Here is a 26,788-nt window from a genome sequence, read left to right as displayed (position 1 = left end):
GATATGTTGAGATCTGTTATATTGAGGGTGTACTGTACTGTTGTCATTTCATATTCAACTATTTTAATTTCCTCTTTTAAGTTAGAGTGCAGTGTCATGAAAAATGCGCTCCTGTTGTTCTTACAGCACATCTCGTCTAGACTTTTTTTTTTCTCGCCATGGATCACATATTCAAAATCTCTAGAATTAAGAGAATCCCCAATACTTTGATGAAAATAAACAATTAAATAACAAAAATAATAAAACACATGAATGACAGAAATTTCCGCAGACCAGCGGGAACCTCTACTTCTTCATTTTCGTTCCGAGCACTGGAAGTTTCCAATTTTTCCAAATACAGATTTCCTGGATATATATTTTAGTACACGCTGAATGTCCAAATGAGCAAGTTTTTATCTAAATACCCTGTGTACACAAAAGGACAAAATGTGCATTCCTGTGTTCTTAGCCTTCAAATACAGTCCTTTTATTCCCTTAAAAAAAACTACATCCCTGAAAACAACATTATCCCACTATATTTATATATAAGTACTATATTTAGCAAATGTAGCATGTGACATTTTACCACTACTGAAAACAAAAGCCACCAATTACTTTTCTATTCTCTTTATCAATTATTTTTTTTATTCCCTTTCAAAAACCCTACCTCCCTGACAACATTATCCCATTACATTTAGATGTATATGTACTATATTTCGGTCTCACTAATTGCCGAACAAAACCGAGAAAAACCAAACAAGGACGGGTTTTGCTCAAATGCACACTCCTATATATATATGGTTGCATTATTTGAATTATTTTCTTTAAGATGTGTGATTTCCATCTAATATGATCAAAGAGAACTTACGCTTTTATCTTCTGCAATTTTACCGACTCCAGCTACAACTCGTCCAGCCTGCCATCTATGATCACTGGTGGTATGGATCAAACCACACGCTTTTAAGCTTCTTACTGTTGTGTTACTAGTGTAATAGACTGCATATAGTTGAATTATTTAAACTCTTTTCTTTAAAATGTGTGATTTTCATGTAATTTGACCAAAGAGAAGTTATGTTTTAGCCTCTGCAGTATGACCGACCACAGCTACATATACCGTAACAATTAGCATATGGTTGCATTATATGAACTATTTTCTTTAAAAGGTGTGATTTTCATGTAATTTGATCAAAGTGAAGTAACGTTTTTATCCTCTGCAAAATTACCGACCCCAGCTACGATTCGTGATTACAAATTTACCGCTGGCCTGCCATCTATGTCCTGCAAATGCAGATCATCACTGAGCGTCAGGGTTGCCAGATTGGCATTTTTAATGCCAAATTTTGTATTTTTGGAATGTTTTTACTGTGGCAGGAAAATTTGTTGGGTGGCATTTTAGGGGGGCGTTTTTAAATACCCGGTCTTGATTAGCGATCATTCTTTTCCCAAAAATGCCACCCTACAAATTTTCCTGCCAAACACAGTAAAAACATTCCAAAAATACAAAATTTGGCATTAAAAACGCCAATCTGGCAACCCTGATGCTCAGTGATGATCTGCATTCGCAGAACATAGATGGCAGGCTAACGGTAAATTTGTAACCATGAATCGTAGCTGGGGTCGGTAATTTTGCAGAGGATAAAAACGTTACTTCTCTTTGATCAAATTACATGAAAATTACAACTTTTAAAGAAAATAGTTTAAATAATGCAACCATATGCTAATTTGTTACGGTATTTGTAGCTGTGGTCGGTCATACTGCAGAGGCTAAAACATAACTTCTCTTTGGTCAAATTACATGAAAATCACACATTTTAAAGAAAAGGGTTTAAATAATTCAACTATATGCAGTCTATTACACTAATAACACAACAGTAAGAAGCTTAAAAGCGTGTAGTTTGATCCATACCACCAGTGATCATTGACGGCTGGCTGGACGAGTCGTAGCTGGGGTCGGTAAAATTGCAGGGGATAAAAACGTTAGTTCTCTTTGATCATATTACATGGAAATCACACATCTTAAAGAAAATAGTTCAAATAATACAACCATACATATATAGAAGTGTGCATTTGAGCAAAACCCATCCTTGTTTGGGTTTTGTTGTTTTGTTCGGCTTTTCTCGGTTTTGTTCAGCAATTAGTGAGACCCCTATATTTAGCAAATGTAGCATGTGACACTTTACCACAACTGAAAACAAATGACACAGTACCCCAAACAATATTTTTCAACCTTCACTACAATACCAGCAGTCTCCCACAGCTATTTCACACTAAAAATCATGTCTGGTGAAATTTCCCTTGTTTAACATTAATATCACATAATAAAACAAAACAACTTGGCATAAACTAGAACTACTTTAACAAACAATGCATCAATCATAAGCATAACAACTACAAAGTGCTGCGCATCTCCTCAGTGAATATATGCTCATTAGTGCTGCACCAATGTTACTAAATCAAATAGGTGTTGGATTTTTTTTTTCTTTTTAATTCAACTGTTAATTCCCAGGTACCTATAGCCCAAATCATTCTATATCAGCTACATAAGAAAAGACAGAAAGAATATATATGTGTGTATGTGTATATATATATATATATATATATATATATATATATATATATCTATATATATATATATATATATATATATATATATATATATATATATATATAGTAAAACCACCAAGGAAAATAATAGAATGATGACCAAGTGGCTTTCATCTATTTAGGCATCTTCATGTTACATACATTGATAATGCAAACATGTTTGCATTAATGTGTATACCATGAAGCTGTCTAACTAGATGAAAGCGCTCAGTCATCATTTTATAATTTTCCTTGGTGGTTTTTCCACATATCTAGAATCACGAGTTCATGTGATTTCTCATGTGTACATATATACACACAAACACACACATGTGCTTACATAGCTACATGTGCTAACTTTGAAGACTCATGATACGCAATGGTTTGGAGATAAACATTGAATCTTGACAAAATATTTAAATAAATAAAAAAAGTCAATTTATAAGCCAATTTGGCTAAAAAAAATTGCAACTCTAAAAAAAGTCGTAAAATAAAAAATAAAGAATGCATGCCCACCTTCTCTGGTGGGAACGCACACTCTTCTGTCCGACGGACTAAGCGGGTCCATACCTAAGCAGAGCAGAGTCAGGACAGATTGTGCAACTGGAACACCAAATCCAAACCTCAATCCCAAACCTAAGCAAATCTTTGAAACTTTACATAAATTCACATTTTTTCTATGCACTGGTACAACACATAAGTCTCAAAGATCATTTGAACTTGGTTACTCTGTTGCTGCAGCAATGCCTGCCCCTCGCAAGTTTCATCTTGACTAGAGCCTTGTTGTGGCTGAGGGTGACATGTCGGGGAGGCCAGGAGTCCGAGATCAGCAGTTCAAGGCCTCCAGATGGTCTGTAAATGTCAACCAGGTCAACAAGGCAATACAACCTTAAAGGCCTCAACACTAACAATGGCTCTCGCACAGCAGGTAATGGAAAGAGAGAGAGAGAGAAAAAAAAAGATTGAATGGGTATTAGTTTCTGATCATATAAGATTTCTATGACTCTGATCCATATGGATGTCACTCACATCCCTAAATTACCGACTCAACGACACACGGGGAATAGAATTTAAAAGTCGAGATTACTCTTCAATTATAAACGAATGCCGAATAACTGGTTCATAGGGTTGTCAAAATTGTTGAAATATTAACATTCCAAAATGAAAAGGAATTAATATATTCCCGAATTTGAGGTCACACAGGTGAAAAGAATTGAATTACGGTTCCACGTCCGAAAAAGCTCGAGATCCATACTCGCTAGATGACCAGAATAACCAAATGCGACCCAGAATAAAACACGCAAGAACATAACTGTAGCAACCATGATAACAAATACACATGGTTTTCAAAGTGCGCACATTCAACAAGTATTTTTTGTTTAGAATATAATGACCAACTTTTAAGACCTCATAATATAGCACCAGCAAACTTACCTACTAAAGCAGAGCTTCAAAGCATAACCTGGCAGAATACCTTAAACTCTGTCCTACAATACATACATCTTCTGGTGTTTCTAGCAGGTCTCCAAATATCATAAAATAATTCATGACAAGCAAAATAAAAAATTATTAATAATAAATTAATCACTAAATACAATTAAGTGAGCAACTAAAATATAAGCAACCAACTTAAGAGGATAGACTAAAAATAAATTTGGGTGAAAATTAAGGCAAAGAGATGTACAGGGACGAGAAAATCATACGAGGGAGCAGAGACGTGGAATCTGATTGAGGAGGAGGAGAGGAAGCCTGACGTGTTCAAGATGGAGTACAATCCGCGTAATAAAAATGGATAACGTCAGCAATATTTGACTCTTCGTGGCATCTTAACTTCAACTCTGGAGAGACGAAGAGTGCGGGGGATCTGATAGAGGTATTCAAGCGGGTCAATGGTTTGAACAAGGGCGACACAGGTAAGGTCATCATATTATGACAAGAGGGTAGATCTGGTAGTAATGGGTGCAAGTTGGACAAATTTGGGTTTAAGAAGGAAATAGGCAAGAACAGTTCACCAACTGCGTGGTTAACGAATGGAATGGACGGTGTAACAACGTAGGTAGCAAGCGCTCAAACTATTCATTGTTTTAGAGGAAATTTTTGTTAAATTCCACACTACAAAATTCACTGTAAGGGGCACCATCCTAGTCTCCCAATAGGGGTGGGGTTGTGACATTAAACCATATCATCATCATGATCATCATCAAGAGGAAATTCAATAACTTTATGGATGGGATGACAGGTGGTAAGGGACATGGAACTGCCTAGTGTAGGCTCTATGGTCTCTTGCAGTCTCCCCCATTCTTATGTTGTGTGGAGGTGAGGCAGATAACAGGTGGAAAGAAATCAGACAAGTTGTTCCATCAAAAGTGAAGGGATGCAAGAGGAGTGCCTGTTGAGCAAAGAAGAGAGAGTGCCAAAGTTCCTTGTGGACGGGCAATGGACGAGGAAGTAACGCAGCCTGAGGGGACATTCTTCATCTTCTCTGTAAACCTCTCTAATAAATGGACAGAGGGGGAGAGAGTTTACAGTTTATCTGCCATGCTTGGGTGTGGGGGGGGAACCAGTTTGGTCACTGCTGCCCTTTGTATTCTCTCGATCTTGCTTATGTCCTTCACTCTGTGCGGGGACCATACCATCGATGCATATTCCAATCTTGGATGCATCAGGGTTTCGATGAGTTTTTAGTCATTTCTGTCTTAACACATAGCCACTGACACAAGCAGTGTAGTGTGGGTAGCAGAAAAAAAAAATTGAGTTTCTTGGGATCTTTTTTTTTCTTTTTTACACTGCCAAAGTTGCACTTGTTTTTATATACTCAATATTAATATCTGGGCAATTTTGGCAGTTAAAAAAAAAAAAAAAAAAAAAAAAAATCGTCCAGTCTAGTTTGCCTCTTAGTCACCCTTCCTTCACTTGGACACACATTGAACAATCTCATCACCAGTCACTCCACTATTACTATCCCACCCTCTGGCAAACACTATAGACAGCACCCACCCAGTACAGGTGCCTTAGAGCTTTCATTCTCTTCCACTGTCATTTACGGTACCTCCTCCTTAAGAACAGCTTTCTCCTTTCCTATCCCAGTCAGTCTCTATCATCATCTCCCATGGCTACTATCAAGGAGGACCTCCTGGCTCCCTCTATCCTCCTCTACAATTAGCAACTCCTTGAAATAATCTGCCCATCTCCACCTCACAGCTTTCTCTTCCATTAACAAGTACCATTTACAGTACAAGCTCAATATAACAAACTAATTCAGCTAAAGTCCAATTAGAAAAGTTTACAGAATGTATGAATGATTATCATTTATTTTATATTATTTGTTTATTTGTTTTGTTATCATTTGTCTGTTTGTTTATTATTATTTGCTTCATTCTCATTTGTTATTAGTTATATGACAATTTATCATTATTTACTATTTACCTGTTTGTTTATTATTCAACTATACCTATGCATTTATTTATGTATCTTATTTATCATTTACATTATTATAGTTTTTATTTATTCATTTATTTATCATTATGATTTTTTATGCATGCGACCTAGATATGGACCAAAAGGTCTCCTGTCATCGGCATGCTCCCCCTTTGAAATCCTTTGTATTACTGCCCCATCAAATACACTCTAGTTCTTCACTACATGGAGCATGTCTGTTACATCCCTAACTGCTGCCTTACAAAATCAAGTGTTCTCCAATTCTTTTACTACACTATTTCTAAAGGAGATTACAACGGAACGATGCAATCAAACAGAGCAAGACTGAGAACCACACGTGATCAAAAAGGTTACTGATATTCAGTGGAATCTGCCTTTTAACAAATTATCAAGTGCAAATTTAACAAGTGCTACCTCCCTTGTATGGGGGAAAAAGCCTTGGTATATGTAGGTAGGTATGTATCTTTGAAACAAGATTTTTTTCCCCTCAAACTTCTGAGTTTACTATTCAAGGCTTTCCACAATTGGGGGAGTTTGTTATAGCGAGCTTATGCTGAAATACCTTTACCCTTTCCTCTCTCTCTTCAACTTGCCTCTTTGCACTCTTTACTTCATGCATACGTACAAGGGAGGTAGTCAAAAGGTGTCCTCCTTTGCTTCATGCACTCCGAATAAAAATCAAATATCATTTCACTTATGGTGTCCAAACAAACTTCTGATCTCGGGGAAATCCGCAGCGCAATGCGACAAGCTGCTACTAAACTAACACCTTCCGAAAAATTCTTCAAAACTTCTCTCCTAGTCTCCCATCTCCTCACACATACACATGTAGATGCAACTCAAAAAGAAAGAAAGAAAAAAAAAAAAAAAAAAAATCCTAAAGAAAACTGCTGTTTTTTTATATATAAAAATACTGCTGTTTTTTAATAAATAAAAAAAACTTTTTTATATAAAAAACATGTTTCTAATATAGAAAACATGGATATTTTCGTGTTTTTTTTTCAGGCCCATAGACCATGATTAATATGTGCATACCTTATTATATATCCTATTTTATGTGTATGTTTAACCATTCATGACAAGGAAATTTGGAGTGTTTAATCTTTGAAGATTATACTAAGAGTAAATTTTGTAAGGTAGCCATATTGTTGCAGCATCTGAGTCTTGACTAAAAAGGTCAATTACTTGTTTATTTTTATACTGTGTCTGATGTCTCTTTGGATAAGGTAGATACGCATATGTGGAGGGATGAATCAAGTACTTACACCTGTTTTCATATACTTGAACAAATTTGGATGTGTAAAAGATACATACATACACATACCAAGGCTTTTCCCCCCTTACAAGGGAGGTAGCCAAAAAGGAAAAGGCATAAAATCATTCCCACCCATTCCATCCCTGAATACACTCCACACCCCTCCACCCTCCCTCTCATCTTAGCACCTCCTGGATAATGGGTCATCCCTGCACCTTGTCCACTGCCCTGGGTCAGAAGCAGTGTCGCAAGACACAGCAAAAATAAAAAATAAAATAAAATAAAAAATAATAAATAAATAAATAAAAAATAAAAATAAATAAATAAATAAATAAATAAAAAATAGAAATAAATAAATAAATAAAAAAAGTGAAAAAAGTAAAAAATAAATAAATAAACTTGCGATTAAAAAACACTTTTTTATGTATCACTGTACATAAAGCGAAACTAGTAATTCCCCCCTCCCCCCCATACACTGCTCCTCTCTCCCCGCACCCCACCTGGGCTGGTCGCCGCGCTGCCTGGCGAACCATAGGAAGCTGCAGGTACAGGATTGTACTGTGGCACTGAATTGGGTCTTTGCTGCTGCTGTTGCTGCTGCTGCGGTGGTGGCGGTTGACCCACTACCCCTCCAGCTGGCTGGCCTCCCCCGCCTCCTAATCCGACATTGGCAGAGTCGTCGGTAGCAGAGGATGGGGGCAGGGGAGGGGAGGGGGCTGTGTGGACCCTAACGGGGCCGCCGTGTCATTCAGCACCACGCTCTGCAAGCCGCCTTCACTCAGGTCTCCGTCCAGGGCACCAATGCCGTGCCCAGCTGCCATCTGTCGAGAGGAGATTTATACAAACCCGAATCAGTTATATATAGAAAAAAAAAAAAAAAATCTACAAATGTCATGAAGCATCAGGATGAAGCTGGCAACTTTATGGGCCCTACTTATGTATATATACATACACGAAAGACTTTTCCCCCCTTACAAGTAAAGAAAACAAAACAAAACAGAAAACACTCCCATCCCATCCCATCCCTCATATACTCCACTTCCCTCCCTCTTTCTTGGTTCCTCCTGGAGAAATAAATTGACGCAGCCTGAAGGGATTTCTCCACATCTCTTTTTCTGCATGAGGGGACGGAGAGGGAGGGGGGTTACCGATTTTATGAAGTGCCGTTGCTGTGGATGTGCTGTGTCTTACGACATTGCTTCTGACCCAGGGGGGCAGTGGGCGAGATGTAGGGATGATCCGTCATCCATGAGGTGCCAAGATAAGAGGGAGGGAAGAGGGTGGAGGGGAGTGGAGTATGTAGGGATGGAGTGGGTGGGAGTGGATTTTATGCCTTTGTTTTTTTGTTTACCTCCCTTGTAAAGGGGAAAAACCCTTTGTATATGAGTGTATAAGAAGCAATCAGAAAATGTCTCTGTATTATTATTATTATTATTATTTTTTTTTTGCATCTGGAAGGTGTGTGCAAATATATATATATATATATATATATATATATATATATATATATATATATATATATATGTATATATGTATATATAGCAAATGCTGCACCCTTGTTTCAAATGGGTGACAAATCCAATTCTGGAAATTATCAGCCAATTAGACTTTTGTGCAAACTAATCGGGTTTAACCTGAGGAATGGGAGTCGCAAGAGGTGGATGCTCGCTTGGCGCACCCCTCTACCGCTGTCATGTCGCTGCTATCCCTGGTGGGTGTCCGCGAGTGCTAGTAGCATATAAGTGCAACAAGTCGAAGGGGAAGGAACAGGAATGGATTGGTTGCCCTAAATGTCCTACAAGGAAAAGGGCTCATTTGAAGTGTGTAGGTTTGAAAGGTGTCAATCCTGACAATGTTACGAGTATAAACTGGCCATGTGACGCTGCATGTTTTGAAAGTATTGTCCCAGGCAATCTAATTATGAATAAGTTGGATGAAATAAAGGCACAGTTGTCAAATAGCTCACAATTGTTGAAAGGTGATATGGAAACTGTGATCAAGTCTGAAATTGAAGACATGAAGAAAGAGGTAGTTACCGTGGTAGATGATGCAAAGAAGGAGGTTAAAGAAGTGAAGAAAGATGTGGAGGAGAATGTTGTTGTGGGTATAAAGAGAGAGGTGGCAGGAGGAGTGAGAGAATGACAGCCTGGTTGCTGAACTGTCGACCGCCCATGCAGCCGGCTCGGCTGACCTCCAAACTACCGTAGGCATGACTTCAGCACCATTATGGAGCCAAGTGTTATCAAGGAATGAGATAAGGAGACAAAAAAAAAAATTGCTTGTGGTTAGTGCAAAAGAAAATGGGAAAAAATCCAGCGAAATTAAAAAAGATGTGGTTGGAGCACTTAATGGTGTGCACATTACTGACTCGTTTTACAGGTCGTGGAGACCGTTTTGAATTTTGAGGATAAAACAACACTTATAGAAGCAGAAAAGAAATTGGGAGTTGTCAACAAAGTATCTATAAAGTACATTAAAAAAAAATGAAACCAAAGATAATGATTTGCAATGTCTATAAAGAGGAAGAAAAGGATCATATCATTGATACACTAATAGAGAGAAATGTCTATCTAAATTCCATTGACAATGTAAGGAAAAAAAATAAAATATCTACTTGATAAACATGCGGCTAATTACACAGCGCATTACATATTGAGATGCAACCCAGAAGTAAGAGCACTTATTAAGAAAAATGGCGATAGACTGTTCCTGGAATGGGGGAGATTTACTGTTCGAGATAGGTATCACCCAATGGTTTACTACATACATACATATACCAAGGCTTTTTCCCCCTTACAAGGGGGGTAGCCAAAAAGAAAAAGGCACAAAATCACTCCCACCCATTCCATCCCTGAATACACTCCACACCCCTCCACCCTCCCTCTCATCTTAGCACCTCCTGAATGACGGGTCATCCCTGCACCTTGTCCACTGCCCTGGGTCAGAAGCAGTGTCGCAAGACACAGCACATCCACAGCAAGGCCGCTTCATTAAATCGGCGACCCCCCCCCCCATTGCATAAAATGAGAGGACGGGGAGAAATCCCTTCGGGCTGCGTCAAATTTTGCTCACACATACTACCTCACCCCCCATCCACCCGCCCATTCCACCTCATGCTATCCCAACATCAATGGTTTACTACTATTGCCAAAGGTTCAACCATAAGATTGATAAATGTCAGGCTAAGAATGATAATGATGATGATCCCGTTTGCTTTAAATGTGCGGGTAATCATGCATCCAAAGACTGTACAGCTACCATTGAGAAATGTATTAACTGTGTCAGATACAAGAAAACTGAAATATCTCAGTGTTAATGACCATTAACTGCCCTGTCTACCAATCTGAAATAAGTAGGATATGTAATTTAACAGATGATGGCTGTTGTTAGACTGAATAGTAGTGTTAAGTGTGGATTGTTAAACATACAATCAGTTGGCAACAAAACATTTGAAATATATAACTTATTGAAGGATAATGATCTTGATATATTAGCGCTAACTGAAACTTGGTTAAGTGTTGGTGAAAATGTGAAAATAAAAGAAACGACTCCTGACTCTTATAACTTTGTTCATGTTTCTAGGGATATAAGAAGAGGTGGAGGAGTTGGTCTATTTTTAAGAAATACCTTTAAAAAAAATTGTTGTTAAATAAATTGAAACACAATATACATATGAAGGCATGTACATGACGTGTGAGACAGGAGCAGAAAAGTGTTCTTTTGTGGTTGTATATAGACCACCGCAGACCAATGTTAACCTATTTATTGATTTTTGCCAGTTTTTAGAGACAGTTCATATGATCAGTACAGAAATTGTTAATTGTGGAGACTTCAATATCTGGGTTGATGACAACATTGCATCAACAGTCACGTTTTTGGAGATGATGTCTTCCTTGAATTTAACTAATAAGTGGACATACTCTAGACTTTGTTTTCTGTGCTTCGGCGGATAGAGACTTGGTTATGGAGATGGAGGTTGGTGAAGTTTGTGATGTGTCGCCTGTTGATAAACTTGTGCAATTTAAGCTTCCATTCAGTAGAGACTTAAAACGAAAGAAGAAAATAATGTTCAGACCATTGACTAATCTAAACCCTAAGGCCTTCATTATTACTCTAATTGACATTCTCACTAAGAAAAAAATAGAAAGTTGCGTCCATGAAAAGTTATATACAAATTGTACAATTAGTTTGACAAACATTTTTTAATAGCACCATAAAACAATTATACAACTCTCAATGCCCTATACTTGAAAAGGAAATGACCATTAAAGATGATTCACCAGGGTTTAATGGGCTTAATACTAAAGCAGAAAACGATAAATAAAGAAAAGGAGAGAAAATGGTGCAGAGATCAGACAAATGAAACTAGACTAGCCTACATTGAAGCAAAACAGCATGAAAAAAAGTTATTGTTCGACGAAAACATGAATAATATAGAGGTAAAACCAGTGAAGCCGGATCCGATATTAGATTGCTCTATAATATATTAAGCAGTTGAACTGGCAACAATAAAGAGAAAAAGATGCCGGAGGGATATTGTGATGAAGTAGTGGGTGGCCCAAATGTTTCTGAACTTCTTTGAAGAGATAATTGAGAATGCAATAAGAGGTTTTTCTACCAATGACTACAGAATACCTATAATAATTATACCAGACGATCAAGAGAGATTAGAATGTTTTTAGCAAAAGGACATACCAAAGATTAAATCTATCATACTTAGAGCAAATCCAACGCTCTGTGATAACGATCCGATTCCCTTCAGGAAAAATTTCACCGGTGGGAATCTTGATAAACTGGCATGGGGGGTAGTGACCGAGTTGGTGAATACTAGTATTGCCACTAGGGTTTTTCCTGATGCCACAGTGAAGCCAATAGTTAAAGCCAATAAAGATCCACAATCTTTGACTTCATATAGACCTGTATCTCACCTAACATTTTTATCAAAAGTGTTTGAGAAAGTAATCCTTGAACAGTTAATGGAACGCTTGTTGGCCATCAATATTTTTCCTGACAATCAGTCAGCATACAGAAGACTATACTCAACTAAAAACAACCTTATGTGCCGTGGTCAATAATAGGTTGGTAAACATGGACGAAGGTAAATGTAGCATTTTAATTTTGTTAGATCTAAGTGCAGCTTTCGACACTGTTGAACATAATCTATGAATACAAGAGCGTCATAACATTGGAATAGTTAATGAAGCTTTGGAATACCTGGAGAGTTATCTTAAAAACAGAACTTATCGAGTGCAATTTGGTGGTACCTTTTCGGAAATAAGAACGCTACATAGACGGGGTACCTCAAGGTAGTGTATTGGGTCCAATTCTTTTTTGTATTTACACAATCGGCCTTGCACAGATACTAAGAAATCATGAAATTGACTTTAAGCTTTATGCTAATGACACACGGTTTTATCTAACATTAACAAGCATTGTCCAAGCTGAAATTAGATTGAATGAAATAATAAGTGAAGTGAAAAGTTGGATGAACTCAAAGAAATTGAAACTTAATTAGGACAAGAATGAGTGTATGGTAATCGGAAAACATAATGATCTAGTTTGCTATGACCTTACAAGTTTCAAAGCTCTTGACACATACATGCCACTTAACAACAAAGTGAAAGACTTGGGGATTATTATAACTGATAAAAACTTAGATTTCTGTGAGCAAGTAAATAACATAGTGAAAGTTGCAAACTACCATTTGAAAAACTTATCCTTTGTTAGAAAATACCTTGACATAGATTTGATGAAAAAAACAATTCACAATCATGTTATCAGTAGGTTAGACTACTGCAATTTTTTTTATTACAACCTGCCAAACTACCTGCTGAAGACACTGCAAATGATAATGAAAAGAGCTGCACGTTTGATAAAAAATATTCTGTATCCTTCATTATTAATCATCACCCACCACGCACGTGATCCACATGCTTGCAACAGAGCGAGACTTCCTCTTGCTTACCTTGCACTTCCCACGACATGCACCCCTAACACAGCACAATTTGAAGACAAACAAGTATAGATACCTAGTGTCACCAGACACGTATCATTAATCCTTTTATTATAACTGCCCTAGTGTATTACGCATAAACTAACATAGATATAATATACCTAACAATATCCACCAATTATACAACTAACCCTTATATATCTAAACCGTCCCCAATCCATAGATTAACGAGACTAACGCCCTTGCTTACAGCAACCCTTCTAACCCTATATATTCTATGACACCCATGTAATGTTGGCAGAGCTGGAGTAGGTGAAGAACCTACTGCCAGAGGCTGGGTAGGTCACGAACCTACCGGCCGGAGGTCAGAGCTATCGTGCCCTAGGTCAAGGCCTGGCACTTATTGTATTTAGCCCAAGGGGCATCTGATTTGTAGTTTAATCTCAAATGTGTTCTTTAAAATAAATAGAAAGCTCCCGCTTTGGAGTCTATCTCGCCACATTAAGACTTCCCTACGTAACCATATTTTAACGGTTATATATAACGGTATACACTGGTATACACCAGGTATACAATTCCTCGTTGAGAAAGAATTACTCCCACATTAATTGAATTACACTGGCTCCCAATAAAAGCTAGAATAGAATACAAAATATGTGTACTCGCAAAAAAAAAAAAAAGTACACCAATGTACTTAAATGAGCTCCTAGAAGATTACTACACAATGTCTCAAGTTATTCTGCTTCTGCAACATAACACTGTACACTGTCGGCTTAATGAACCAAGACACTATCAAGAAATCGGACATAGAGCCTTTCAAAACTGTGCCCCTCGACTGTTTAACAAGCTATCAACCTGTGTCAAGCAGTGTGATAATATCAGTGTTTTCAAAAAGAGATTGAAAACACACCTCTCTGCTGAGTGAATGCTACGATTTGCAGACAAAAACCATCGAGAACAACTGCAAATGTTGAGTTGACATGATCAGTGGTGTGGCCTATGGAGTCCCTTCTCTTACTTAGGGAGATTTAGGCCAGAAGAAGGCTACGTACAGGTAACTGGTACATGTCACATACTAGCGTCATGGCGACAACAAAAAATATTTCTTTATTCAGATTTTAATAATCCAATCTATTTCTACTTACTTCTCTGGGTCACCATAAATAATGGTCTGGTTTGCATAAATGGCAATGCCAACCAGCTGTGTTCCCAGTACAAGCCAAACACCGCCCAGTGAGGTTGTCACACGTAGGAGTGCCCGTCTCACCTCGAACAAGGTTTTCATTGCACTGACAAGTAGTGTTGCCACTCTGGAAAATTAAAAAAACCTAGACAGCTTGCCAACAACTACTATATTGAAAAATATATATATATTTGAATTATATTACACAACATACATATGAAAACATTTTGAAGTTAGAAAACTGTATACATCAAACTAATTAGCACTGCCTGTAATGGTGCAATCAATGTAGGTAGACTTGCAGCGGATCACCACATCCCTCACTGTCATCACCAGGCTCCCATGAATGTAAAGTTGCTTCTTCACTCTGTCCTTTTTTCTTTTTTTCTGTATACCGTTTGTGACACATGCCACTTTTCAAATTGTTGACGAGTTCAGGTGAAGTAAGGTGTCCACTCACCACATGGCACACCTTGACGAGCTACTCACTGCTTGTTTTGCCAACACCGACTCTGTCCGCAATTGCACACACTTGAAGTCTATTTGCTTGCTTTGTTTTGATCATATTCACCCGCCGAGAGAATATTCTCTCAACACAAGCAGATGAGTGTGGAAGTGCAAGCAGGCCAGTCATGAATTTAGAAAACAGTTCAAATTTCATCATATAATTATTACCATCTTTAACTTCCAGCAACTCATGATGCCAGAAGGAAGTTGGACTAGAACTAACTGGCTCTGCAAACTTTCTTTTGAGTACAACAGGACTTTTCACTGATCCTCCAACTCTTCAAGACCATCTTCTTTAACAAGAGAAGGAAAATGTACCATGGTTTTGCAAATTACTCAGTCCTGAAGAAATGTTACAGTGACATAATTTGCAGTGAGTATGTATGCTGCTTCAGTACCATCATGATCATAAGAAGTTTTCCATTTCTTCGATGACATGGCTAGGTTGCTTAAGTATCTATATAAACCACAAAAAAGAATCAGTATCACAGAATCTATAAAGTATAACTACAATACTGAAGAGAACATTTCACATATAGTTTTCTAATCTCGTGTACAAAATCTCAACATTGAATGTAAACTTTCAAGATTGCAGACCAACTAAAAATTAAACTCGAATCACCAATTTGAAGCATGTACACTGCTTGCAATGCAGAAATATTGATATATTGGTATCTTCGCAATAACACATATATTTCTATCACGTTAAAGGCATTGTGCAATCCAAGTATCAACTGTTGCAACGAAAATAAGCACAAGAAAACTAACTTAAACCAAATCCGTAGACTCAACGTCATTCCCGATCGGCTTCTTACTAAAAATGGCTGTCAGTAGTGGTGGGCAGCTACCGGTAAAGTTACCGGTTTTATCGGTAACAGCCTTGACGGTAGCTTACCGGCAATAATTCTGCTACCGTTAAGGTTCCGTTAACCGATAAGCTATACCAAACACTCGTGGAGCGGTAAGCACGTCTCAGCTTGGTGGTACTGAGTGACGGTAGTGGTGGGCAGCTACCGGTAGTTACGGGTTTTATCGGTAACAACCTTGACGGTAGCTTACCAGCAAAAAATCTGCTACCGTTTAGGCTCCGTTAACCGATAAGCTATCCCATAATACTCAGAGAGCGGTAAGCACGTTTCGGCTTGGTGGTACTGAGTGACACGCCCTACGTAGGATGAAAATTAACAGGAACGTATTCAACGTGCTAGTTCGTCCTGCTCCCTTGTCGGCCCACAGATGCACAGTACGAAATGTACGTATTCGAATATGAAAATTAACAGACGTGCTAGATCGTTTTGTTCGCATCTCGGCCCGCAGAGGTTCAGTGCAAAATGTACGCATTCGATTAGTCAGCCTATGTGATCTAGAAATGAAGAGGTGGTCAAACTACTCGAAAACTTTTCAGTCTGCCTGGTTAAAGGATCCCCTGTTTAAAAAATGGTTAGCGGAAGTGAAAGAGGATGGAAATAAGGCACGTTGTAAAGTTTGTAGAACGGACATGAAAGCTCACAGAACGGGGAGATTGGAGAGACACTGTTTCCACACTTACCAGATCTTCATATTTAACTTTATATTTAATTTTTATTAATATATGCATATTTACATAAATGTACGCAGTTGCTCATGAAAGACACCATCTGCATGTTACAATCTATTTGTACTGTACTTGTATTGGAGTTAATCACAAACAAGTTCACAAATACACTTATCAGACTCGCACGAGTGATGACTGACAAGGATATATATATATATATAAGCTATGGGTTGGTGCAGGGAATACAGTATACCACAACAGACTCACGGAAAGCAGAGACAAGAATAAGCGGGCAGAGACGATCAAAGATTCTGGTGGATTAACACTGTGCCCATTGAAGTGGCCTCTACGACGCAAGGTAACGTGTTATTCAAAAATCATATTTTGTTAGATACGCATGTAATTATTATTCGCGTAGTCTTAAGTAACTAATATTTGCGAGCCTTACCCTAGATTGGTGGAGGTGGCGCGCGCTGGCGATTCCGGTGGGCATGTATCCAAATGGATACACAGAATAAAAAATTAAAATAAAATACATGCGTGTGTTTTTTGTCCATTTAAAGGTACTATAATATAAATATAGGCTAATACAAAATTAACGTAATTCCAATATAAAAAATGACAACTATGAACAATTGAAAAAAACTTTGACAGAAATTCAAAGGGTTAAGATTATGTGTTCCTGAGCCTCATATAAGAGGAACTTGGTAAAAAAAAACATTATGAAAATTACCTACATATGTCAATTCATCTCACACAAAACCTTTAAAACCTCAATTGTACAAAAAAAAAAAAAAAAAAACTGTCCTGACTAAATGAAAAATGGGTGATTTTGGAAATGAATTTTTATGTGTAATGTGTAAAAATGATGCATGTAATTATTTTTCTTTTATGAAATTGTGTTCCTATGTGAAAAATATATTCTTTATGAAATTGCACTTACATAGAGACGGAAGTGGAGGGGGAGGGGGGATTGGTGCGTAGGCCTATGCACTGAGGGAGAGGAGGTAATGCTGTGACCTTACACGCACCCCCTCCCTACTCCCCGCCCACGAGAGTTGTAGTAACGACTCGGAGCGCAGGATTTTTATAGTGACGTTACAAAACTTGAGTTGTGACTACACACCATAATAGGATGAAATTTGTTTAGATTTAAGTCATAAAGGCGACTCGAACTTGGGACGTCACTACTACCTCACGAGTCTTTTACCGGTAAATTACCGGTAATTCTGGTAACGGCATTGTTGTTTACCGGTAATTCCGGTATTGAAATTAGCGGTATTTGCCCAGCACTAGCTGTCAGTGTCAATTTAAGTAGAATCATATACTCAATTTATTATCATTTATTATTATCATTTCAATTTATAATAGATTTTGCAAAAATTAAACTAAATACCACTCTAATACACCCAAACGCGTGTACCCGCAAACTATATTTATGGTCACTGTAATTGTGCTAAATTCAAAGCTTCATCGCAATAACTTTGGTCAACACTGTTCACCAAAGAAGGAAAAATAATTATAGCCAAGTAAATTGGGAAAAGAAACCAAAACAAAGTAAATATGCATAAAAAGACCAAATGAAAAAGTCTTGTCTCTTATAAATGTATAAAAAAACAAACAAATTACTGCCCAAAGCTAATTCAGAATAAGCCAAGAAAAAGGCCAAAATGCTAAGTATATTTTCCCAGGCCAAACGGCTTTAAAATAAGCCAGAATGGCAAAATCTGGCGAAAAAAAAAGAATGGCAGCACTGCAAGGAGCCCCACCTGGACTGGTCGGGTCGCTAAAATATCCATCAGCACATCTGTGAGCATTAAATAAAAGCATTAATAATTATTTCGTTGTTAAGGGATGGCGTGGGATGGATTTTAACGATAATAACGAAAATATAGAAAGTAAAGGATTTGGAATTCCAGGTGGTTTCGTATTGTCGACATTATTGTAGGAATTTACAAATTCGTCTGTTTATGTAAACTCGGTGAATAGCGTTATTAAGTTTCTCTAGCATAAGATATATTATAATTTTCTGATGATACATGCATAATATGGGGGTAAATTTTAATGACAACATATACAGTATACAGAACGCAAAGGATTTTGGATTGCAGGCGGTTTTGTATTGTCGACATTATGGCATAAAATTATCAACTCCTCTGTTCAATCTAAATCCGGTGAATAGCGTTGAGCATTTCTAGTCTAAAATGAATTATATATTTCTACTAATACCTTTTTGGTGTGGGGTGAATCTGAACGAAAAGAAATACAGAACGCAAAGGCTTAGAAATTTCAGGCGGTTTCGTGTTGTCGACATTATGGCATAAATCTGTCAAATCGTTTGTTCAATATAAAATCGGTGAATAGCGTTAACTATCTCTAGTATAAAATAAACTATATTTTTCTGCTAATACTGATGACCTGGAACTATCGAGTCACTTTTTTTTAATATATTCACAAGTCTTATCCGAGATATTTCTCGAATCTGAAGATGGAAAACGATTATAAAGAACTGTGTGAAACATTACCAGTGGAAAGGCCAATATCTAATATCAATGGAGGGGAAATGGATAAAGCTACAAAGAAGAGAAAGAATATCAAGGCAGGAGGGAAATCTGAAGTAGAAATAGAAATGATTAAAGGTAAAGTCTAATAAATAACAACTCTCATTTTCCCAAATATTTCTTTACAGTGAAAACTATTTATGAAATATCTAATTTCATATATCAAACGTTGCATTTTTAGCAAATGTGACGGCGCATTGAAACAATGTAGGCGAAAGTAAGCTTAGTGTCGGCAAGAGTGACAGGTGGAAGGATACTAAATTATTCAAAATTGAAAGTGAATTGTACACATATAAAAGCATAAAGATGGTAAACCTCGCCCCGGATATTACAGAGGTAAAAATTAGTGGCATCAACAATATCTAACGGAAAGTTGTATCATTATCAACAAAATTGAAAATTCGTGGAACTACTTGACAACTTGTCATAAAATTAGCCAGATAGAATATAATTTGTAATCTCTAATAAATTTGTATATCATATAGAATGAATGTGGATGATTATGGTATTATAACAAAACTGCACTGGTACTCTCCAGGAGGTAGTGTGGTATGCAGAACAGGTTTAGACGAAAAACAGTGAATGGATTTTGAGAAAATTGTAATTCATCATTCAAGCTGAATTTTTTTAAAAAGGAATAGATTCCAGAGTCACGCAATCACGGATATTTGACATGAAACTTGTTTTTCAGTTACTCCTAACCTAAAATAACCATTCTATAAGAAAAAAAAAACAGATCTTTCAGATGCTAAAAGAGAGGGGTAAGTTCCAGAATCGTGCAAACATGATATATAACATGAAATCTACAATACCCAACAGCTCCTAACCTCATATACTCTAGCCTAACCTAACATAATCATTCTATAGAAAAAAATCTTTTAAATGAGAAAAATGTAAAATGTGTTTGTATGATAATCATACTGGAATAGAAGTGGATTGTCTTAATTAAGAGGGCCGGGGTGCTGTCATCATTTTAATAAAAGTCGCTAGAACCCTGAAGGACTTACCAAATCCTGCCATCCCCGTTATCATTGTTTCTATATCCAGTGGGCCCAATGTATGTATGTCAGTGATTCCATATTATGGGTTTGCACTAGCTAATGACCATAAAATAAGTATAATTATCAAGCAGACAAAGTAAAAAGAATGTTTTTTTTTTTTAGAACTTCTCACCTACATAATATAACAATAGAAAAATATTCATTTTGTAAATTATAATACATCAATGTAATATATGCTTTTTTTGGTGGAGATCAACAAATAAAAAGTGCATCAATCAAATAGTAATACACTACTGAATGGAGTTGCGACAAAAGGCTTGAGATGCCATATTGTCTTCTCTCCAGTCCTGTCAGTGTTGTCAGTTTGACAGACAATGGTGCTGATGGCGTGTACCGAGTGTTCTCCCTCTCCAAGTGATGTCACCAAGCTACATATTTCTAAAACAGTGCCAAGGAACTGGGCTGTAGTTCAGTTCGAAGCTTTAAGATTCGTTTAGATAAACATTTAAAGCAAGATGTTGTAACGACTGCCATTTATTTGATATTATTTGATTATGTGTTTGTTATTATTTGTCTGTTTATTTATTAATTGCTTGATTTCCATCTATTATTATTTATCTGTGTTTATTATCATTTACTATTTACCTGTTTATTATTTAATTATACCTATGTATTATTTATTATATTTATTATTATTATATATACTATCATAATTTTTTTATTTTATCTTTTATATATATATATATATATATATATATATATATATATATATATATATATATATATATATATATATATATATATATTGCATCCGACCTAGTTATGGACCAAAAAGTCTCCTGTCGGCATGCTCTGCCTTTGTAATCCTTTATGATTTTCTTCAAGCTATGAAACTCCTCTACCCCCAGCAGTCTAATCGGGTGACAAAACAGGCCGTCAACATCCCTGATGATGACGACAACCTTGATGACCTTTAGAATGACATGCACCACACTACTAAATGCTGGTTAGGTTAGACGAATATAGTATACTTGTATTTCTTTGACCTTTGCATCTATCACAACAAAGATGGCAACTCAAGCAGTCATAGATGATAATAGTGGTTTCATTTGTCAGTGTCACTTGTAGCAGTTTTTTCTGTTACACCAACACACACACACACACACACACACACACACACACACACACACACACACACACACACACACACACACACACACAAAGAGCAATGACAAAGATGGCACTAACACTTTGCAAGCTGACATATGAACAAAGATTGGACAAACTAAACTTATCAACTCAGAGTAATAGATACATAGAACAAATTGAAAGAGGAAACAGTGAGTGCTAAAACTATACATGATTTTAAGAAAGAACTGGGTGCAGAAAGATACAACTGCAGGTCACTACAAGCATAGATCTCCTTCTGCAAAATACAACTAGGTAAATACAGTAGAAGCCTGATTTAACGAACTAATTCAGCCAAGGTCCAGTCCGCTAAATTGAATTTTCCATTAAATTGAGCGAGTGAGCGTTGGTGTAACAGTGTTGCCAGAGCGGATTATAAAAATGATACGTACCTAAAAAATTCCTAGTGTACACACACACACACACACACACACACATACAGTATATATATTATTGTAAGTGAATTATCGGCAGCACAATCGTGAATTGCAAACGAACAGCAACGTGCAGTAATTTGTTGCAACGTGTGTGTCTTTACCTAGTTGTATTTTATGGGAAGGGGAGCTATGCTCGTGGTCTCCTGTATTCATATCTCATTTTATGTAAACTATTTTTAAATTCATGTATTGTTTTTTGCACACACCACTTTCTCATCTAACTTGTTCCAACTGTCTATTACTCTGTGAGGAAAGCTGCTCTTTTTCAGATCTCTTCTATAGCTGTCTTTCTTGATTTTCTTTCCGTGTCCTCATGTATTTCTATCATCCCATTTTATCAGATCGTGTGTGTGTGTGTGTGTGTGTGTGTGTGTGTGTGTGTGTGTGTGTGTGTGTGTGTGTATCATGTAACAATGATATGAGCTGTCTGAATTTCGCGAAATATTAGTCATAGCTTCGTGTTTGGTTTGATGTACATAATTCTAGCGATTAATAGGACTGGGCAATTGGTTTTTGGATAGTGAGCGTTATTGTTGTGTTGTTGCAGAAAACGTAGTTCGTTGTTATAGAAGTCTTTTTCGTGGTGATTACTCTCGCGTACTGATTTTGAATTTTCCCATCAACTTACTCTTTCATTATTTTGTTTTCCTATTATACCGTCTATTTCTACTTGAATATATTTCTGCTACAATTATACTTTATACATATACTGAATTATATATTATATATATATTATAGTACATATATATATATATATATATATATATATATATATATATATATATATATGTATATATATATTTGCCTCCAAAATACTAAATTATAGATTTTTCCTTGACTCCACCACCACAATCTGGTAACATTGGACTCTGAGACACGCATGTGGCCAGTTGACGGAAAATACTCAACTTAGTTTACCGTTCCTGCTAAATTGAGCTATTTCCATAGACACGCGTCGCCAGCTAGCGGAAAATGGTACAACATTCAAGTGGCATTTAAGAACTCCATTACAGTTAGAAGTCTTTTAATTAAAAAATCTCCTTATAAGGTAGAAGGATGCATCTATTCAATTCCATGTAAAAATTGCGGCAAATGCTATATTGTTCAGACTGAAAAAGAATAAAAAGTATGGTTAAAATAACATCAGTATAGCGTCAAGAGTGGGCAGATTTCTAATGCATTATTTATTCGCCTACGGGACTGTAATCATTACATAATTTGGGAGGGTGCTAAAGAAATTGTTAAAAACAATTCATATTTGACTAGAAATATAATAGATTCCAGTCTGATCAAAGATACATTTGTCAATAACTTAGATTTAATTCATGGTATGTACAAGCTGGACAATTTGATTATGAAAAAGGTAGTGGCCCAAACGTCCGCTGCCACGAATGGGTCAGGTCGACAATAGAGCCTCACAACCTTCCCCGGTTCCCTTCCTGACCTTATACTCTGTGTATATATTCTTGTGTCCTTTTTCATTTCTATGTACCCTGAGGATGTCTGAATAGACTAAAGCGCTTGGTCATCAGTTTATCTTTTTCCTTGGTAGTTTTTCCGTATATATATATATATATATATATATATATATATACACACACACACATATATATATATACACGCACACACATACACATATATATACAGTACATATATATATATGTATATATGTATATATATATGTATATATATATATATATATATATATATATATATGTATATATCTTTTGACATCAATGAAAATAAGCCCCCTTATTTGGCTGTTTTGGTTTAATCCTAGTATATTATTATATTCTTACCTGTAACTCAGTCTAGATTCTTTATGTTTGTTGGTTATCCCATATGTATTAGTATTGGTTTGAAATGTTTGTGAAATTATATCGTGCTGAAATGAATAAACTCAAGTCAAATTAAATAATTTTGAGCATATATGTTTCACGCTATCATTTGTATACATACATATACTGTACATACTGTATACCAACGGCTTTTTCCCCCTTACAAGGGAGGTAGCCAAAAGTCAAAGGCATAGATCCACTCCCACCCATTTCATCCCTACATACTCCACTCCCATTCACCACCCCTCCCTCCCTCTTTTCTTGGCTCCTCCTGTATGAAATGCACAATCGTTCCAAATGGATTCATATAGTAGCTTGGCCGCAAGTAGAGTAAAAAAAAAAAAAAAGTACCCATTAGGACGGAGGGACTGGTTAGTTAGTTTAATTATATATGTGTATACACACACACACACACACACACACACACACACATATATATATATATATATATATATATATATATATATATATATATATATATATATATATATATATATATATATATATATATATATATATATATATACATATATGAAACTTGTTAACCCACTGTCAGAGAAAAGAAATCAGAAATACTAATTATCTGTATATTTCGACCACTGACTGTGGTCCTCTTCAGCAGAATGATACAAAGGAATAGAGTTAACAAGTATAAATATGGACAGGGAGAGAATAATTAGGAGACGCGGGCAAGGGGACTCAAGTTACTTGGGGTTGGTATGTGGGAATCTGTCCTGCCGCTTTCATAATCAATTTGTTTGCTGCCATCCATGTGATCCAGTCTGGTGACCATTGACCTTTCGATAAATTAAAATTGGGTAGGTGTTTAATGAGAGAAGATTCAATAATTTTTCTTCGAAAACTACACTGGGATTTATAAATAATTTCAGCCTTTTCCCAATCCATGCGGTGGTCCTCCTTACTGGTGTGGAGAAACAGCTGAATTTTCTTGTCCGTACTTAACGGATTTTTTATGCTCCTTTATTCTCGTGGTTAAGTCCCTTCCTGTTTGGCCCCAGTATACTTCATCACAGTCTTTGCAGGGAAGTTTGTACACACCGGGGCTGTTTTCTACGTTGGTGCGTCGGTGTACATTCACTACTTTCCTGAATAAACTGTTTGGGTAATTAAAAATTAGTTTGACATCATCATTGGGCAAAAGTTTGAAAGCTGCATTAATGGAATCACTATATGGTAATGACAAGTTATTCTTGCTCCATTTGAATTTATCATCAAGGTTGGATGTTTTATAAAAATTGTATTTTGCTTTCCTCAGGGCTTTGGACAAAAACCACCCTGGGTATCCTAGCTTTGAAAGTTGTGATTGAATTAATGTTAATTCTGCATCCAAATGTTGTGGGCTGTATATCCTGTATGCTCTAAGAAACAGGCCCTACGCTACACTACATTTGATATTATCCGGGTGATGACTAAAGAAATGTAGGTAGCTGCCGGTGTGTGTGGGCTTCCTGTACACTGAAAAGGACAATTGGTCCGGACCTCTCATGACCAAAGTGTCAAGAAATGGGATTTTTCCTTCTTCCCATTCTACTTTGAAACTTAAATTACTTGCTAGGTTGTTTGATTCTATGAAGAAGTCATTAAAAGAACCCCATTTTTCATCCCATATAGTAAAAATATCATCTACATATCTGTACCAAAACATCTCCGCTGGTTTAATTTTTGGTAACAAGGTACATTCAAACCACTCCATGTAGATGTTGGCAAGCACTGGACAGATGTTGGAGCCCATGCTGCATCCGTTTTTCTGTCTGAAGAATGAGTCTTTAAAAGAAAAAAACATTAGTATTAATACACAGACGTGTCAAACTGATTATTTTTGAAACTGAGAGAGGAAGTCGCCGATCCTCCTGGGGGCGCCCCGCCGATCCTCCTGGGGGCGCCCCGCCGATCCTCCTGGGGGCGCCCCGCCGTTCCTCCTGGGGGCGCCCCACCGCTCCTCTTGGGGGCGCCCCGCCGCTCCTCCTGGGGGCGCCCCGCCGATCCTCCTGGGGGCGCCCCGCCGCTCCTCCTGGGGGCGCCCCGCCGATCCTCCTGGGGGCGCCCCGCCGATCCTGCTGCTGGGGGCGCCCCGCCGATCCTCCTGCTGGGGGCGCCCCGCCGATCCTCCTGCTGGGGGCGCCCCGCCGATCCTGCTGCTGGGGGCGCCCCGCCGATCCTGCTGCTGGGGGCGCCCCGCCGATCCTGCTGCTGGGGGCGCCCCGCCGATCCTCCTGCTGGGGGCGCCCCGCCGATCCTGCTGCTGGGGGCGCCCCGCCGATCCTGCTGCTGGGGGCGCCCCGCCGATCCTCCTGCTGGGGGCGCCCCGCCGATCCTGCTGCTGGGGGCGCCCCGCCGATCCTGCTGCTGGGGGCGCCCCCCCGATCCTGCTGCTGGGGGCGCCCCGCCGATCCTGCTGCTGGGGGCGCCCCGCCGATCCTGCTGCTGGGGGCGCCCCGCCGATCCTGCTGCTGGGGGCGCCCCGCCGATCCTCCTGCTGGGGGCGCCCCGCCGATCCTGCTGCTGGGGGCGCCCCGCCGATCCTCCTGCTGGGGGCGCCCCGCCGATCCTCCTGCTGGGGGCGCCCCGCCGATCCTGCTGCTGGGGGCGCCCCGCCGATCCTGCTGCTGGGGGCGCCCCGCCGATCCTGCTGCTGGGGGCGCCCCGCCGATCCTGCTGCTGGGGGCGCCCCGCCGATCCTCCTGCTGGGGGCGCCCCGCCGATCCTCCTGGGGGCGCCCCGCCGATCCTCCTGGGGCTCCCCGCCGAATCTATGGAAGCCCTGCGGCTCCTCAGGGAGCCCCCGTGGCTCTTCTGGGGACCCCCGTGGTTCCTTTGGGGGCCCCAGGTTGAGAACCACTGGCCCACACAAATTAGTCATCCTTATTTCCTCCCCTCCCTCTCAGATTACCTAACTTCAATGTGGCGCGTATGTGTATATGTATATGTGTATGTGTGTGTATGTGTACATATGTTTTTGGACATGTGTGTGTGTATATGTGTATGCACATGTGTATGTGTACATGTCTGTTTGAACATGTGTGTTTTTACGTGTCCGTTTACGTGTGTACCTGTGCATGTGTTTTACGTGTGTTTGTCTGTACATGTGTGTGTACATGTGTGTATATATATGTGTGTGTAGGTGTACATGTGTGTTAGTCTACATATGTATGCACATGTGTGTGTGGACATGTGTATGTATATACATGTGTGTCTGTGTACATGTATGTGTGTGTACTTGTGTGCGTGTTCATGTGTGTGTGTGTACATATGTGCATGTATATGTGTGTGTATACATATGTGTGTACATGTGTGTGTACGCATATGTGTTT

General features: G+C 38.3%; 1 long non-coding RNA gene across 1 annotated transcript; it reads right to left on the bottom strand.

Annotated features, from left to right (window-relative positions):
- Window positions 1-2,707: 2,707 nt before the first annotated feature.
- LOC143023845 (uncharacterized) lies at window positions 2,708-14,473 on the bottom strand. Its single transcript, XR_012966223.1, has 3 exons — window positions 14,354-14,473; window positions 7,756-8,076; window positions 2,708-3,414 (listed from the first exon to the last, which is right to left on the bottom strand). It is a non-coding gene; the product is annotated as an uncharacterized LOC143023845 (long non-coding RNA).
- Window positions 14,474-26,788: the final 12,315 nt, after the last annotated feature.

This window comes from Oratosquilla oratoria, unplaced genomic scaffold (genome assembly GCF_046742065.1).
Source record: "Oratosquilla oratoria isolate Oo_2021 unplaced genomic scaffold, ASM4674206v1 SCAFFOLD66, whole genome shotgun sequence".
Taxonomy (NCBI): Eukaryota; Metazoa; Arthropoda; class Malacostraca; order Stomatopoda; family Squillidae; genus Oratosquilla; species Oratosquilla oratoria.
The sequence above is the reverse complement of the archived record's forward strand: the minus strand, read 5'-3'. Positions and strand labels throughout refer to the sequence as shown.